Source organism: Capsicum annuum, chromosome 11, assembly GCF_002878395.1.
Source record: "Capsicum annuum cultivar UCD-10X-F1 chromosome 11, UCD10Xv1.1, whole genome shotgun sequence".
In the NCBI taxonomy this organism is placed as follows: Eukaryota; Viridiplantae; Streptophyta; class Magnoliopsida; order Solanales; family Solanaceae; genus Capsicum; species Capsicum annuum.
The window spans coordinates 75424119-75442861 of NC_061121.1; positions in this window are offsets into that span (position 1 = coordinate 75424119).

Below are 18743 nucleotides of genomic sequence, written 5' to 3' on the forward strand. Positions count from 1 at the left end.
TCAATCTATAGATGAGGTAAAGGTTATTCGGGATAGGCTTAAGGTTGCCCAGAGTTGCCAAAAGTCTTATGTGGATGTTAGGCGTGGAGATTTGGAGTTTTGAGGTTGGGAATAGGGTGTTCATAAAGGTGTCTACAATAAAGGGAGTAGTTTGGTTTGGCAAGAAGAGGAATCTTAGCCCTCAATTTATTGGTCCTTATGCGATTTTGCAGAGAGTTGGTAATGTTGCTTATGCATTAGAGTTGCCATCTAGTTTAGGTTTGGTTTATTTGATCTTTCATGTTTCTATGTTGAGAAATTGTATTAGTGATCCTTTTTTGGTTGTTCCTTTGGAAGGGTTGGATATCTCGGATTCTCTGTTTTATGAAGAGGTCCCAGTTGAGATATTGGATAGGCAAGTTCATCGGTTATAGACCAAGGATGTGGCTTCGGTTAATGTTTTATGGCGAAACCATAAGGTGGAACAAGCTACTTGAGAAGCGAAAGAGGATATGTAGTCCAAGTATCCGCATTTATTTTCTGCTCCTGGTATTCGTGCGGAAGGTATGTGTTCTTGAACACATCTTTATTTTCTAAGTTTGTTAAAGGAAAGATTAACATTTTTGACTCTTTGTTTTCAAACTTTATTAAAGGGATGTTTGCTAATGCAAATGACTGTGTGGTTACCCCCACCTTGTCCGTCATTCGGGGATGAATGTTTCTAGTGGGGGAGAACATTACATCCTGGGTTTTGGCCTTAGAAATTTTCCTTGAAATTCGTTCTCCGGACCTAAAACGACTCTGAGGTACGATTCGTATGCTGGGGTACAAGTGGTATGATCCTGTCGTAAGCTGACCAATGTTAGTTGGTGGGATGGTTTTGATCACTGGTAAGGTCACGACTTAGGGGTGCAAGTTGTAAGGATTGATACGAGTTTATCGGTGACTCGTATAGCGGGCAGTGTTTGATCCTCTTGGTAATTCATTCTGCCAGGGCTATGGATCATGGGTATGGATCATATGTTGAGGTTACGACTTGGATAGATAAGTCGTATGCTAGACAGTGCCTGATCCAAAGGTTAAGGCCTGGGTACGACTGGTGGAAACTAATCGTAAGGAAGGGTACGACTGTTAAGAGGGTCAGTCATATCCCTGTGACAGGTTTTTAAAAGACTTAAGTGAGGGTATTCTGTATATTTTCCTACTTACTCTAATTATGACCCACAACTTCTAATACACTTAGAGGTTATTTACCCTATTGTTCTATTCATTAACACTTAGAAAATTAGTCTAAAATACATCATAATTCTCTTAAGAGCTTTTGGGGCAAAAGAGCTAGGGTTTCAACTTATGGATTGCTTTGGGGCTTGCGTTGGTGATTTTCATTCATTATTTTTCTCTATATAAGGCATATGTCTCTTCCCTACTTACTATTTCTAAAAAGGCATGAATTTTATGGATGTTTTCATGGTTTTAATGTTGCATGGTTTATACTTTTCAACTATTAATTGGGGGTTTTGTTTATAATGGCTTGATTATGGTTTTCTATGGTTTAATTATGCTTTTATATGCATCAATGATGGTTTAGGGCAATTGGTTAGTATGGTAATGGTTTAATGGTTTTTGGAATCAGTTTTGGTTATATTATGCTCCCAAGGTGTTTGATAAAATGTTTATAAAAACATGTTCATTGAATTGACTTCTTTAAATGGAACTCTTGCTTGTTTCTAACTTATATATGAAACTATAAATGGTTTAAATGTCTTACAAAAGTTAAAGGTTGATTGGTTATGCTTGTGGAGAACATGGTAGTCTCCCAAGAGGTTAATATGGTAAACAAAAAGGGCACTTGAGAGTCCCCTTAACCTAAATAGTTTGGCTATGGATAAATCTTGAAAGTATGGTTTGTATGACGATACCACTAATAATTGGCCTTGGTAATAAATGGTAATTGGATTGTTTGGACATGGTTTTAAATTTGGTCATTAATGACGGGATGTGTAACTAAGCCGTAGAAGGTGGAGGTTTTGGGGGGACCAAAATTGGGAACTCATATTTGCTGATATGAGGGGTCTCGATGACCACGTGCGAGTGTCACATTTTATATTAGAGGGATGTACTAGTCATCCCATGAGATATTTCCTGTCGTGCGACTACACATACTAGGACTCTTTCAGCAGAAGAAGCTAAACCCATACGGCCCTTGGGTGTGGTCAAACGACAAGGTTACACAGCCCAGGTTAAAAGTTTTAAATGAATGCTAAACATGAATTCCATTTCCCGGCACTTATATATATATATGGTTGTATCCATCATGTATGGTTATACTTGGTTGTTTAAATGGCATTACTTTATCCTTATCCTGAGATACATGCTAGCGATCACTCGGTAACCCATCTACTGGAGGTTGTATACCCATGCCATGTAGAAAGTAGCTGTTCAACTCCTCCTACATAGTGATTGACTCGGGGACAGTATTTGGATTGAAGTGGTAAGCTTTCATCTTTTCGAAAGTCTCCATTTCATGATATGAACGTTCTTAGATATTTTGCTTTTGTTTTGGATATTGGTTTTGGCCATGGTTAGGGGCATGTCCTAACCGAATATTTATATTCTTTTGGATAGAGGCTTTGTGGTACTTCTGGGGGTTGGTATGAGTGAGGATCAGTATTGGTATCGGCCTTAACATTGGCATTGGTGTTGAGGCTGGCATCACTGGACGATATTGTTGGTTGTTCCATCGTATTACATTTTGGGTTGAATTACCATATATCTTTGGTTTGGTATGGTATGGATGGTTGGTTTAGTGCGGCTAGACTCGGTTGGGTCGGTCACTGTTGTGACCCTATCCCAGAGTCTTCATGATAGCACTTACGCAATCTTGTTATATGCTTGAAATTTAGTTCATCTAAGGCCATGAAAGGTGGTCGGGTTGGGTTAAGAGGGCGGTCCCCAGTCTTGGTTGGACTTGGGATGCCTATTATGTCTAGGCCCTGGTTCGAGTCATGACAATTACAAAATAACTCTTCGAATTACAAATTTAACAATTTCTAATTTTCCTTTTTCCAAAATCCAACTTAACCTAAATTCGAGATACTCTAATAGTGTAGAATAACAACATGAATCACGAGTAAAGACTAGACGATCAAAACCACGACAATTAGAATTGCTCAAACACACTATCAAAATTTATCACCAACCATATCAAATTAATATAATAATAGAAAGAGATGGAGTTTGAAGAATTGTACCTCACTTGAAGATTTCAATATGTTGAGATATAAGATTAGAAGATAGAAACCTCTTTCAAAAACCCCAATGCAAACCTCCGCCATAAGCTCCTCAAGTCGCTGATTTTAGAACTGGAGAAAGTCCTAAACTTACTTCATGAAATACACTCGAATAAGGCTTGCTCAAAACCAGAAGTGGGTGTTAGTCATTGATATGTTCTGAAGCTATGGGATGGAATTGGTGGTCAGGATAATATTTTTGCATAAGATTTTTATGGGTTTTCGGTGGTGGTGGGTTTGGGGCCACCAATTGCTGTTTTTCGGTGATGGTTTGACCGGAGCAGCCTGTTGGGTTGTCGTGGCCTAGCCTGAACTTCGGTGAGCTCTAGCAGTAATGGGAAAGAGGGTTTTATCAAATTTTAAAGGGTTATTCGGCGGATATCGGCAAAGGGTTGATTTTGGTCGATTGGTTTTGATTTTCGATAGTTTTGTGCCGATGGAGCTTGGGGCTACAATTTTTGTTTTGTTTGGAGCTTCGGCGAGCTTAGGTGGTGATGAAATTGAAGAAGACAGGTCGAATTTCAAGGGAGACAATAGCGTTTTCCGTCGAGGATTCGCCAGATTAAAAATCAATCCTCTATTTGTCTCTCTCTTGCTTGTTTCCCCCCCTCTCTCTCACATTTTTCTGTCTATTTTTTCCCTTTCTCAGTGGCTTTATATCTCTTCGTTTCTCACTGTCTTTATTCACTCTTTCTTCCTCAATTTGCTCACTGTTCTTTGTGTGTATGTGAGTATATGAGTATATTCAGGTGAGTATGTGTATGATTGTATGTGTATAAAGCGTGAAAATAAACCTAAAAACATGATATATATGGTAGTGTTTATATCCTCTTATATGTAGTGTGGGGAAAATGTGAAGGGTATTGGGGGGAGGGGCATGTAGGATAAGGCTGGTGAGGTGGGTAATTTGTTAGGAATTAGTTATTACTGATAAGGGTAAAAGAAAGGTGTGGTGGAGTTATTATTATTATTATTATTGTTGTTGTTGTTGTTGTTGTTGTTGTTTTCTTGTAGGAAAATTATCAAATAAGATAGGGTGCATGGTAAAGTGAGGTAAACGGGTAAATTTGGGTAAATTTGACTTTTAAGAGGGTCAAATTTACGTGTCTACAAATGGATCATCATTTCAATGTGAATGAAGCATTTAACATACTTTAAGATGGTGTGGCGTACATCTAAGGTCATCGTTCACACTTTATTTTTTATACTTTTTTCCATTTTAATTATTTTCTTTTAACTCTAACAAATCTATAATATATTAAAAGTGTAAAACCTCTTAGAAAAGTGAATTGAACTTTTTGACCTTCATTAAAATTGTTCCCTTTAGATAAAACCGTCTTTTACCCTTCTCCCAACTATTAAATTCTAAAAAATAAATATATTAAAATTTTTCTATAATTAAAATCTTCCCAAATTTAGCTTTCTTTCAACCAAAAAAAATACGGTCAAAATTTTTCCAAAAAAAAAGGACTCAAAATAACGGCTCAAATTTTCCTTCCAGAAAGAAAAGAGCTCAAAATTTACAATTAAATCCACCGTTTTTTTTTGTAAAATTTGCCTTCCATCGTTTTATTTTTAAATTTACCTTCCACCGGTTTTTGGTAAAATTTGCCTTCCCAGATTTAGCTAAACACACGTTTTCCATTTTTTAAAATCCTATTTGGTTCCTACTTGGTTTACAATTAAATCCTTTCCAAATTTAGCTACAGTTTTTTTTAATCATATTTGATTTCTACTTGGTGTCTTTCAACCAAAAAACATATGACTTTTCCAGTCCTTCTATATAAACGCTTGAGCTTTTTTCATTGTATTGTTCATCATTATAAACAACTGCCATCTTTCATTATTTTTCGTCTCATTACGGTTTCAACAATTTTATTTTCAGGTTTTTGATCGTTATATCATCTGTGTCCTTTTTCATTGTTAATTTAAACACAATATTACTTGCTATGTCAACTTAAATTGCTTAGTTTAATTTAGTTTAATGTGTTGGTTTTAATCGTATTGTTCCAACATCTCTATTATTATATTATTTTCATGTAATTTACAGATGATAGATGAACATTCAATCTGACTTTGAGAAATTTTTATATCCCATACGTGGAATCTGGGAAGACTGGGTTACAACAAATCTTACCCCTATCTTTGTGGAGTACATGGTAAAAAAGAGAAGGTAAAGTAGTTTCTGCATGGTAGAATATGCAAGATAGATGTAGGTGTTGAATAGTCAATTGCTCAACCAAAAAAATAATTAAGGGATCATGCAAACTACTGCAATAACTAAGATAAAGGAACTATAGAACACTAAGCCAATATCTGAGATTGATTAAAAAACCATAGTAGAAGGAACTAGCTACTATTTATGTAGAAGGAACCAGCTGCTATTTATGTGGCTGGAAAAGAACTTCGTTCAGAAAAATTAAAAGTTTTTATCCTTGACTAAACTACTAAAAATCTATAAAAGGTGATAAAGAAACCTATCCTGTTGATGGCTTTGATTGACCTACTTGTAAATCGGAAGTGCTATCACTGAAGCAGTAGGAACCGAAGGAGGTGATAGAAATCAAAACGTAAGAAACACATAGTATCGAACTAAATAGAGAATGAAAAAGAAATTTCTTCATTAAACAATCTGCTTCCATGTCAAATTCACCTTTTGAAAGCAATCATTTTAAAAACTAATTCATTTGATCACGCGATGAGAATCATAAAGAAAAAATCAATTAGTAGGAGCCAGAAGTAATCTTCAAGGACATTGTAAAACCGATTTTAAAGAAAAGTGGCTTGCATATTACTGTGAAGAAATTCCCAGTGTTTTGTCCATCTGCACTTCACTTGGATAATATGAGTTGGCGTACCATGGTGTTAATAAGGAGCATATGGTTCTCTCTCTATGCGTTGAATATGCAGCTGCTCTCTTTGCTGGTACCTTTTGGGGATGCTCGCAGATTTGATGTAATTATGCATTCAATATAGATGTATACACTATGTATTAAAAGTGAATAATGAATGCAATATAGATGTTATATAAAGTGAATTATGAATGCAATATACGTGTATTATAACTTATAAGTGTCTTAAACGTACTATAGGTCCTTGATTCTGTGGAGCTTCTACTTTCTTGGTGGTAGGTTTTGGAGCCTTTCCATCTCCAAAGAGGTAACCCAGGGAACTCTGTCCTCCACGACCCATGATTTCTCACCTTTTAAATGATTGATTTTGCTCAAAGCAGCAGTACACACTCTCAGAAAAGATTACAACAAATTGTAACAAGAAGTATGAAGTACAAATAAGCTCTATGACCCACTGTGTGTACCTCATAAAAGATGAACTATAATGTGTGTGTGTGTGAATTGTAAACTAAATTAATAGCATCACATATGACCCATCAGTCTAAATGAATTCCTCAAGGTGAAAATTCAGAGAAATTTATGAAGAGATTAGAAGAACATTATACATTTCAAATTTAAAAACTTCAGTCTATATAACTTCTCCTTCCCACTTCAGTATATAACTTATATTCCCATTAAGAACCCTATAAAAAACTAAGCACATCTTATTGAGAAATCACAAAGATAATCTAAACTTTTCTTTTATCAGTACAAGGACAATTCAGAGCTCGGTAATATATGACTACCATGTAGATTAACATAAGACTCGCATAAATATTTTATGGATTGACACACATACATATAAGTTTGTCCTATTGAGATCCACGTAGATACATAATAATGAAATAGTTGCAGAAGTAGAACTTATATCTATCTGAATCTATGATAATCTCGATCTAAGAATACAACATTAGAAATCATCGCAGATGAATTGAAGGTGAGCAATACAGGTAGAGAAAACATTCTTCTTACCTTAAGCTCTATAGGAGACCTATCAAGGCTTTTGCCGCAGACCGCATAGCTATTATCCATCAATTTTTTATCTCTGGTTTTCTTCTTTGATAACTCAAAACCTAAAGAAAGAAAAGCCTTCTGCGTTATGTGATTGAATAGAAGCAAACACATAGCATGTCTTAATATTTGTGTAACTAGAAAAGAACTTCCTTCAGAAAATGTGGCATCTCCTTATATACCAAATTATCGTCTTCAATAAGAGTACCATATAAATATAACAAATTTAGAACATTCCTATTATAAGGACAACCAGTTTAAACTACATACTAAGCTGCAGCATAAAAATGTGTACAAAAATTATTAGGAAAATGGTTCCCTCAAATGTTGGAAGCACTACGAAAATCAACAAATCTCATCTTAAAAATTTGAAGGCATCTATCCTTAGAATGCAAAAAGGAATTCAAACAGCCCAAGCTCACTGCTACCCAATTAGTTCAGACAGCTTTGAAGAAGTCTTGTTAAATGACTATTGCTATAATAACTAATTTTCCTTAATGCACGCTCTAAGTTCTCTACAAAAGACGGTGACTAAGAATCGCAAACACTGAACACAGTCAAGTTATCAAGCCAAAAAAGATAAATACTCACTACTAACCCAAACCAATAAAAAAGAAGCCCAAATAAGAAAATACACAAACATCAAATATCTAAATGCAACAAAGAAAAAAACACATAATTCGCACTTCCAAAATATCACAAATACATACATATACATTTAGCTACCATTTGACCATATATTTTGGATCAAGTTTTTGTAAAAAGAAAAAAAAGGAGAGGAGAGCTTTACTAGGTGAGTGATGGATAATTGGAAGGTTGGTTGAATGCGGAAGTTAGAAGATTGACGAAGAATGTGAGGAGAAATCTTTTCAGAAAGGCGTGGGGTCGGGAAAAGAAGTAGACACGTTGATCCGCTAGAGAGTGACACGTTATGTTGGAAAGTGAGGTTTGAATGGATAAAGAAGAATGCCGCCACCTTTACTAACTGACTGACATATATCACTCCCACACTCCTGCAACACTACTTAGAAGTGACTACTCTATAACTCACATTTTGATTTTTTTCTACTTCACAAGTTTCAACCCCTATCTCACATGTTATACACCCCTCACTATAATTTTTTTTATAGGCACTTTAACTGGATAGGAAATCTGAGAAATAGAGAAAGAATTTTGTAATGTTTCGAAAGGAATGTATTTTTTGAAGTTTTATCAAATAAGTGAAATTTAATATAGATATTAAATTCCCAGTGTTTTGTCCATTTGTACGGAAGTCTGTATTCATTTAGACCAATTACACGCTTGTTATGCACTTAGCTTTTCTTTCTTTAAGTCAGATTTAACATTACCATTGACAATTCCATCTACCAAAATCAAATAACATCCCTCAATAGCAAGCAAACCTTGAAACCAAACACATCGAGTAATACACATAAAATTTAAACAAAAACACAATCTGCAGAACAATACAACATTGCAGATTGCAAAAGTGACATCAGATTACGGGAAATGTACATATAGTAAGGATAATAGTTTATGGAAAGATTTCTAGGTTGTAAATTTCGTCAATTAAGAAACACCAAAACTGCACCCAACATTCAATTACTGTCCAAGTCATTGCAAAGCGTACTGCCTATGCGTTTCTTCTAAAAATAAATGTTGGTAACGTTGGTGGCGATGTGGTTGTTTCAAGATCTACCATTGTTATTTTTTATCAAGTTGGTGATTCTGTAAAAGGGTGTCACATATAATGGGACAGAGGGAGTACCTTTTAAACTCCTGCAACATTTTTGCTTTAGAAACTTATGACTGACCAACTACTTCTCTGCGTATTTGTTTCTCCAAATTTTGCTATTTTATTCCTAAAGTGCAATCATATATCAATGTTAAGGTTAATGTCAGATGGAACACTTTCTACTAAAACCAAAAGTCCAGAACAAACTCATTTCAAATCCAAAACAACATTCCACCATATTACCCAAGTAATCAATAAAAACTTCAACTTTTAGACTTATACCCAACTAGCAGCTAATAAAAATAACCAATTGCAACATGATACAATGTCATTAAGCTGTCCAAGAGAAGAACCAAGGTGTTAAGAATTTACCTTCACGTATGCACAGATTAAAATCAAACTGGTATTTTGCCAAGAAATCAAGTGATGTTGTCTGATAAAGAAACTGACAGCATTGGTTGCTACCAGGAATTTCTTGTCGTGGGAATATATAGAAGTTATGTCTGCCAAAAATATGCAAATATTAATGATGGCCAGAAGGATGGATTTGGAGGTCTAAGAGAACGCAAAAAATACTCTCATGGTTGCTTGTCTCTACTCACAAGGGAATGAAAGATTGTAACTTTACCGTCCTCACCGGATTCTCAATTAAGAGTGGTCGTGGTGAATTTCTTACCAATAACAAGTCGATAAATTGCTGAGTAAAAATAAACCATGATATTGTACTACACTAATAAATTTCAGTATTAGACATTACACCAAATGCAGAATTGTCTTTCACAGCAAAACGTTCAGACGACTTATGTTGGTTAATAAACATTAATACTAGAAAAGGCTCATCTAACACCATATAATATTTTTCTTACACCTCACATGATAAAATATTACTATAACATCATCTTAACTACTTTCATAAATAATAATTAAAGTCAATTCAAGGTAACAACACCAATATCCATATCTAGAAACAACAATAATTCAGGGCCCCACCCACATGATCTGATTCGTATCCACTGAGTAAACATACCTTATAAAGATTCCAAATATCTATTACTATTCAAGAACAAAATTTGTTTGGCATCTGTCTAATTGAACATTGTCCTATCCGTATCCATCTAACTATATACAACACACACTAGATTACAAATGAAACATCAAACACTAAAGCAGTGAAGAGCTATGAACAACAGACTTCCATTGGCACCAGTTATGCCAATTTCTATGGTTCAAAGTTTAGGATGGAGTTGGGATTTCAACTTTATGAGTTCTAAATTTTAAACGATGAGTTCAAGTACTACTAATTAAATTCTAAATTTATTACACAGACATACCTCTAATTCAATTTTTCGAAAAAGAAATAACAATAGTAACCCAGAAATGATAAACCAAATCACAATATTTCTATGTACCTGATTCTATTTTTATTTCATACCTTAAATTCAACTATCTCAGCTGACATGCAAACATCAGGATATTCAAAATTAACAATATTAAGCACACTGAACACATATTATATGTAAAAGTCAAACAAATCACACACTTGAAATAAGAAATTAAATCAGAATGCCTTTTAAAAATGAAATCTTCGAACATGCAAAGCAAAAGGAGGAACAAAAAATTAAACTAGGAACATATAATGCAACAGTGGTTTTAAGAGAATCAAAACATACAAAATGTAATTAAAAAAAATCAAATATTCAAACGAGTTAAAACCTAAAAAAAATAAAGGAAACAGAGAAAGAATATGGAATTACACGGACATACCGTTGTTCAATAGATGCAGTAGGAACATACTCTTCAAGTAAACGTTCAATTTTAAGCTTCATGATTTCACCTTATTCATCAATTTTTCGAGTATCAAAATAAAGAGAGAGGAAATATGTGAGGAAGGAGAGAATTTCAAAGAAACTTCGGGAGTTTAAACAAAACCAATATGAATATTTTTACTTTCCTAATTCTTTTTTTTTTTTTTTGTATTTTTCAAATTATTGGACCCTTTTAAGTTTGGGCCATAATTTTTACCATTTTACTCTTGAATATGCTTGTTTACATACATAAAATTTTAGAATTTTATATAAATTTAACTCACTATTTATTAACTTATATAAACTATATTTCAAATAAGTACAATATTATAAAATTAATTGTTACGATTTATGATTAAATTAAATTATATATTTTATGTTATTATAAATTATTTCATTATAATTTTATTTTACGTAAACTATAAATATATAAACGCCTAAGAATAAAAATAAATCTTCGTAGAAATACACTATTTTAAAAATAGAAAATAAGTATGAAGACAAAATTCAGCTTTAATAAACTGTATTTTTTTATCTTGAAAATTTTGTGTGGTTAACATTTTTAGATTTAATAAAACAACACATGCACAATTAATAAATTTTATACATACTTTTATTTTAAAAAAAATTTGATACACGTGCAACGCACTTAAACTAATTTAGTATATATATATATATATATATATATATATATATATATATATATATATAAAGAAGAAACATGCCTTTGCTGATGTGACATGCTTTAATGACCAGGAAATAGATTTATCTTTTTTCTGATTTTTTTGAGATTTTTAATTGTTTTTGTTTTAAAAAATAACCATTTATTACCTCAATATATTCATCATAATTGTCTTTAATGAATTAATCGTCCTCAATTATTTCAATAGAAAAGGAAAAGTGATATTTAATATTCTCTTAATCATTCTCTTTCTTATTTTTTTCATATTCTCTTAATTAGACCATTATTCTCTTCCTTTTCTGTTTCTAAAGTAAATTCTTTGTACCATTTTAAACGTTCATTTTTAATATTATTACAAAGTAATGAATCTTAAGGTACACCCAAATATACTTATAATTGAGGCTCATCATCATCATGGAATAACACTCAAAGTGTAAAGCAATAATAAGAGCAAAGAGTGCAATTCCATGGTTCCTCTTAATAGAGGTGCACTTTTTTGTTTTCTTTTTCTCTCTTGTGTTTTATGGTACATATGTACACTTGAAAATAGATATCCTTTTCCAGAAACTTTTTATATTTATTTTCAACTTGAGATTGCTTTTTTGTTAATTAGATGGCATCTGCTATCCCCATTTAGCTATTATCAAAATATATTTTTTTTGGATGTGCAACTAACATTGAATGAATGACATCTTTTATTTCTTTCATAATTTTCTTATGCATATTTTACCTTTTTATGTGCATGCTTTTTATATATTTAATTTTTTTTATATTGATATTACATGCGGACAATAGAGAAAGAAGTAATGGGGAGAGCTTTTAAGGTATTAAGCACTTCAAAAATATATCATCTAAGTAAGCAGCGGATTTCTATGGCATGTAGATGAAGATATTCCTATATTTTTATCATGAATTCATGATATAGAAATAGCTAATGTTACAATATATTTTTTGTTTTTCGTTTTGCCTTTATGTTCTTATTATTCAACTTCTTTAAATAGAATAAGTAAAGAAATAGAAGTAAAGGAAATGTAGAAGGAAGGAATTTTTTTTTGAGAAAATTATTTTTATTGATTTATGTCTGTTTAGATAGGCTTAAGCTTATGACCTAGAAGAGTAAGTCATGCCTTAGGATTCTTTACCTTTTTTTTTTTTTTTCTATTAATGTGTATTGTTGTTTAAACTTGCAAAGAAAGATAATTGTATACTTAATTTTGTTTAATTCTAAATTTAGTTTGTTCGGATTCCTTTCTTATATTATTTTAATTTAAGTAAAGAACTAATGAGGGATAATTTATAATATTTCTTATGCTTCTTCCTCTTTTATTCTTCTTTCGTTCAATCAGAAATTTCGAGAGACGATTAAGTTTTTCTTTAATTAGAATTTCATTATATGACTTTTAAATATTTTAGTTGCTAATTATTGTTATTTATAGTATTTTTACGTAGTTTTCAAATATATTGTAAGGTTTGTGTACACTCTACCCTCTACGAGGTAGTGGTAGGATTTTTAGTAATCGATATCTCTACCTCCACGAGATAGTGGTAAGATCACATCCTACCCTTTCACACCTCATTATGAGATTTCACTATGTATGATGTTGTTTATAAATTTTATTTTTTGAAAACATAAAGCTTCTATATATGAATTTACAATCAAAGTTTGAAAGTTTGAGTCTCAAAATTTCAGTTGTGCCACATAAATTAGAATAAAGAGTAATTTCTTTTGGCAATTTTCAATGATTGAACACTTTCAGAGTTCTCTTTAATTGACTATTTTATTTCAAGTAATTATTCGGACTTAGTACAGAATTATTTACTAAAAATATCGATAAAATATGATTTGTTCATTAATTTGCAAGGTTCAAATTTAAATTTTCAATAAAATATGGAAGTTATCCCATCATTTTTCTTGGCAATGATTTTTGTTGATAAGTTATGAATATATAATATTTGTGTTCAATTCAATTTACTTTTACTACTTTTTGAAAGAAAGAAATAAGAGTTTAATAACTTAAAATTCATAAATTAAGGCTAATTATTGACAAATTAAATTTTTTAATGCTATTTTAAAATACTCCATTTTAAATAACACCAATTACTAATTATATTGTTTGATCCCTTGTATTCCTTGGAACTTATTTCTTCTTCGCATTGTTATCTCACTGTAATTACATATTTATAGTTTATTTTTTTAAAAAAATGATAAGTAGAATTATTTATGTTTTTTGTTATTGGTTTTATATATTTGTAGTGGTATTAAATTATAATATAGAGCAATTAAGAACATACAAAAATAATTGTGAAGCATTTGTTGGAAAAGAAATGTACATATTTTCTTCATTTTTAATTTTATAAGCATATCTACTATTATCTATATTGATAACTCTATAATTATTTATAAACAGTTATATGACTTACTGAGGGCTATGTACTATTTCTTTTTAGAATTTTAGTTGTGTTATAATTATGAGAGATGAATAAATAATTGTACTACTTCATTTTGTAATGTCAAATATAGCGCGATACAGTTAAAATTTTGTAGACATTCAAAAATTTAATTCTTTAGAGTAAAAAGCTTCAGTTAAAAAAATGATAAATAAAATTTATATTTCATAATTTGTCTTATTTATACAATCGCGCGAAGTGCGGACTTATTCAGTAATGAATTAATAAAAACTTCATAAAATGAACCTACCTAGGCGAGCAATAATGAAACCAACCCACGTAGAAGTAATTGCTATACATGGCCTAAATGACAATTAATTTTTCATTCATGCATTGTGTAGTTGTAACTGTAAAATGTCAATGACGAAAATGAAACATTTTAAGGCAGTAAAAACATTAATAATTATAATTAATAATAAGAACAGTGAAGAGTCCATTAGCATGAATTCTTCATCCTCACAATATAAATACTTGCTAAAGCTTAAAGATTCGTTAGACATGATATAAAGGATATGCCTGTTGTGGAATAGATTTTTCACCTCAATCTATTGAGTTAACCTTTATTATAAAAAGTAATGTGAAAATTGTAATTTTTAGTTCATTGCTTTGTCTTTTCTCCTATTCTATAGGTTTGATTTTTTTGGACGGTGTCCTTTTTATTTATTAAGATTCTTTCTGTCATTTTTTTCTGTAGGATTTCTGATTTTCACTATCTGAATTTTTCTTTTATGTATAATGCATGTCTAATTTTGAAGATGTTGTTGCAGGGAAAATTTTGAAATGCAATATCCATAAAAATGAAATCCGTAGGTATATATTCATTATATATTTTGGCACTTTATTCTCACAAAGTTGTGCTGAGAAATTACTTATAATTTATATTCTTGGATATGTATGAACTCATTTTTTTATTTGATTCGATGAAACTTTTAGTACATTTTAATATAGAAGTTAAATGTATATGTTTTAAAGTTGTTGAATCATTTAATTCACAATGTCAGTAGATTGGCTATTGGGCTCTCGTCCATGATATCTGCCGGGGGATGGAACTTTTATATTTATTATATTGTTTATCGAATCTTTTTCACTTCGCTGGTTGCTTGAATTCCTAATCTCATGATAGAAGTGGAGGGTATTTAACATCAGAGCAACATTTTATCTAATGACCTTTACTTCATTCTCTTTTACTTTGAAAATAATGAGTTACACTTTTTGCTTTGAAATTGTTTACGAAATAGCCTATAATGAGTTACCAATAAAAGGGAAAATCATAACCCACCTAATCAAGATTTTTTCTTGACTGTTTGGTATTGTCTATATTCTGTATTCTTGATAATAAAGATTACTTCAGAAAAATATATTAATTGGGTAATGTTGAGCTTTTATTTTCAATGTGATATTTTGTTAAATTTTATTTAATATTACAAGTTGTATTTTCTCTCATTTTTCCTTTAATCGTATATCTTATTCGGATATTCAACTTTATAAGGGAGAAAAAACTAAATATACAACACTAGATTGTTTAGTGTGTTATAAACTAATAAAGAATAAAGAAGAAGAGTAGAGATAAGAGAGAGTAATTCTTATTTCTCTTGAAGGATCTCTTGATGGGGTGAATTACAATGAAGGAAAACCCTTTTATTTATAGGGGAAGACTAACATTGGGTTTCTAACTTTTCCATAAATAAACATTCACTATATATGGTAAAGTAGACATTCACTATATATGGTAATGTATTTATAACATTTCCCCTTGAATGTCTAATTGATAGATAATGTGCCTTATTAAAACATTACAAGAAAAAAATCAGTGGGAAAAAAATCTAGTGAAGAAAAAAGAGTACACATCTCTAACAATACGCATATCGGCTGCGTCATTAAAAACCTTACAAGGAAAACCTAGTGAGACAAAACCTAGTAAGGAAAGATAATACAACGTGTATTAACTTACCCTAATGAGAACATCTTTACACCTTTGCATCCCGATCTTGTGCACCATCTTCTTGAAATTGCAATTGAAGGAGACTTATTGAATAAATCAGCCACATTGTCACTTGAACGAATCTGTTGCATGTTAATATCACCATTCTTTTGTAACTCATGTACGTATAAAAGTTTTGATGAAGTGTGCTGTAACGCCTCGAAAAAGGGTCCCGAGACGTCACACGATGCTTAGGGTCACAAATGACCCCAAGCTAACCCTTCTACCAGCAAACATATAAGTAACTAAATAAAATGCATAAATTTGTACAATATCAGTGAAAGATAACTCTTTTCTGAATCTAATCAATAAAAACTTAATTCACAGGATTATAACTCTGCTTTTACAATGAAAACTGAAACTGAATACATTAAATCTACTGACTGTCTATGAAGCCTCTACCAATACTAACTATATAGCAAGGACACGACCCCAACTATCACTAATCAATACTCAAGAATAAGAAAGTAAAGGACAATAGTGAATCTAACTGAAGTCTCAGAAATAGGAGGACATCATCTGCTGGCTGGAATCTATAACTGTCTGATTTTGACTGCACATACTACAACTTGTACCTATATTATGAGACAATGTAGCACATAGACATATATGTGGATCAGCGCTTGGGAATGTACTGAGTATATGGGGGTGTATGCATTTAAATAAACATTATCATCAATCTTTATAGAAAATCTGCATGCCAATATAAATGAATCACATAGCTTGAGTAAAAGCTGAAATATGAATCTCATAAATCATGTATAATGAAGCATATAGTACAAATATCGTGAGTCATTCTATTTTGGATTTAAAATATGTACTCTTATCTTATTCTTATTACTCATAGGTTAAAGGAAACTTTAAACAATACTTTCAACTCATGCAGATGTTTCATGGAGAGTAAAACTTCTTCAATGCTCAAGATCTCATAACTCATTTGAACTCAAATACTTGAAATTCGGAATCATATAACTTTGAAGCATACTTGAAGGCATTTCATTCACGTTAGGAAAATATCTCATTTCAAGCTTTAGGGAAAAAATACTCATATTAAGGGAAAGTATTTTAGTTTTAAAGGAAAATATCTTATCTCAAAGCTTTAGTTTTAAGGGAAAATATTCTATCTCAAAGGAAAATACTTTAGTTTAGGGAGCTTCTCTAAATCGACATAAACCATGCGAGCTACATGGAGTCCAACATTTTGTCCTCCTAAGGAAGAGAGCTCACGTTGGGGAGAGGTGTCATACTCTTGCCAGGGAGTATAACCTAGGTCCAGTGATCACTAAACAAACTCAGCCTCGGGCCCAATATCAACTCGGCCTTAGGCCCAATGATAATCATAAACTCGGCCTCAGGCCCAACCTATGGTGGCTCGTAGTTTTGTGATAAGAAATCGTAGTAACTTACCCGCTCGATGCTAAATACTACTCCCTTTAGATTATCTGCGCCCACCACGAATCCAATAATTAAATCTGTACTCTCATGTAGGAAAATGGATTTCAAAGCTCAATGACCACTAGGTCAAAACATTTCTCAACAATCTCAGAATACTCAAATCATGGGTGCTTATAGCACAATAGTTCATAAAATTGCAAGTCTCAAGTAAGATTTAATAACTCATAATTCAATCTCAAGTTAAAACTCATCAAAAGCATAATAGATAGCATATAGATTCATAACCAATGTAGAAATCTGGAAATTTCAGCAATTTGTCTCAAAATCTCAACATACTTATATACTTCTATATCTCAAACATTTCAACTATTAACTTCTCAAGGATTAAAATCATGGGGTATAGACCCAGCTGTAATTTCTCAAGAAAACATGTAAAAATCATGCCATTAGACTCTCAATTCATAGGAAACATTAAAAGCTTGAAACCAATAACAATGGGTGAAAGCCCTCAATACAATTTCATGTAAAATCTCATAAATTGCAGAGAAATTATAGTTTAAATAAGACTTTGGGCACAAGGGTGAAAGGATTACCCTTATTCAAAACCCCACATACCTTAGATTGATAAACTTGAATGAACAACTTGCTTTTAAGATGTTATTGGAACTCTTGAAAGAGGGTTCTTGAAGCTTTTGACTTAGGGGTCTTTAATCTTGACTCAATTTGTAAAAACTATGGTGTACTCTTGAGTTTCTTGGAAGAGGATTTGGATGCTTAGGGTTTTCGTTTTGAAGAAAAAGAGGATTTAGGGCATAAAGAGTTTTGTAATATGCTAGATTTTATGTTTTGGACGGATTGGGAGTAGGATAATTGTCCAAAATACCCCCCTTTAACCCTTGACAAAACAGGAAAAATTTAATCGGAAGCCCGATTTTATGGGCCACCGCAATGCGCCACTATCGCGGTGGCTCACTGGAAATTGATGAATGGGAATCTAAGGGTCACCGCGACACGGAGTCATCGCGTTGTCCCACTGGTTGGGGCTTCAAACTTCAGCGCAACGCCACAATTGTGCTGGGCTACTGAAAACTGACAATTGGGATTTAACTCCTCTCTGCGACGCGCTAAGGATCTAAATGACGGTGCTTTAAGATAGGAACTTCAATTAGCCATAACTTCTTGCCCGGTTATCGAATTTGGGCGGATCTTATATCGTTGGAAAGATAATTCAATTTCTCACATGATAAAATGTCAAAATTAAGATAATTCTATATGATTTAAACTTTACTCACTTTGGAAGTCATTTCTCAATCTTATAGAGACGAAATTAGGCTTAAGGAAAGTTCGGGGTATTATAATATCTTCCCTTTGGGAATAGTCATCCTCGAATATGGCTTGCTAGGCTAAGAATACAGAGGAAAACTGAGGGTGCACAACTGAAATAACTTGATAAACTGATTCTACCTCATTCTAAAACTTTGAGTACTTCTGAGAGTGTACAAACTTATAATAAGAATAACTATATA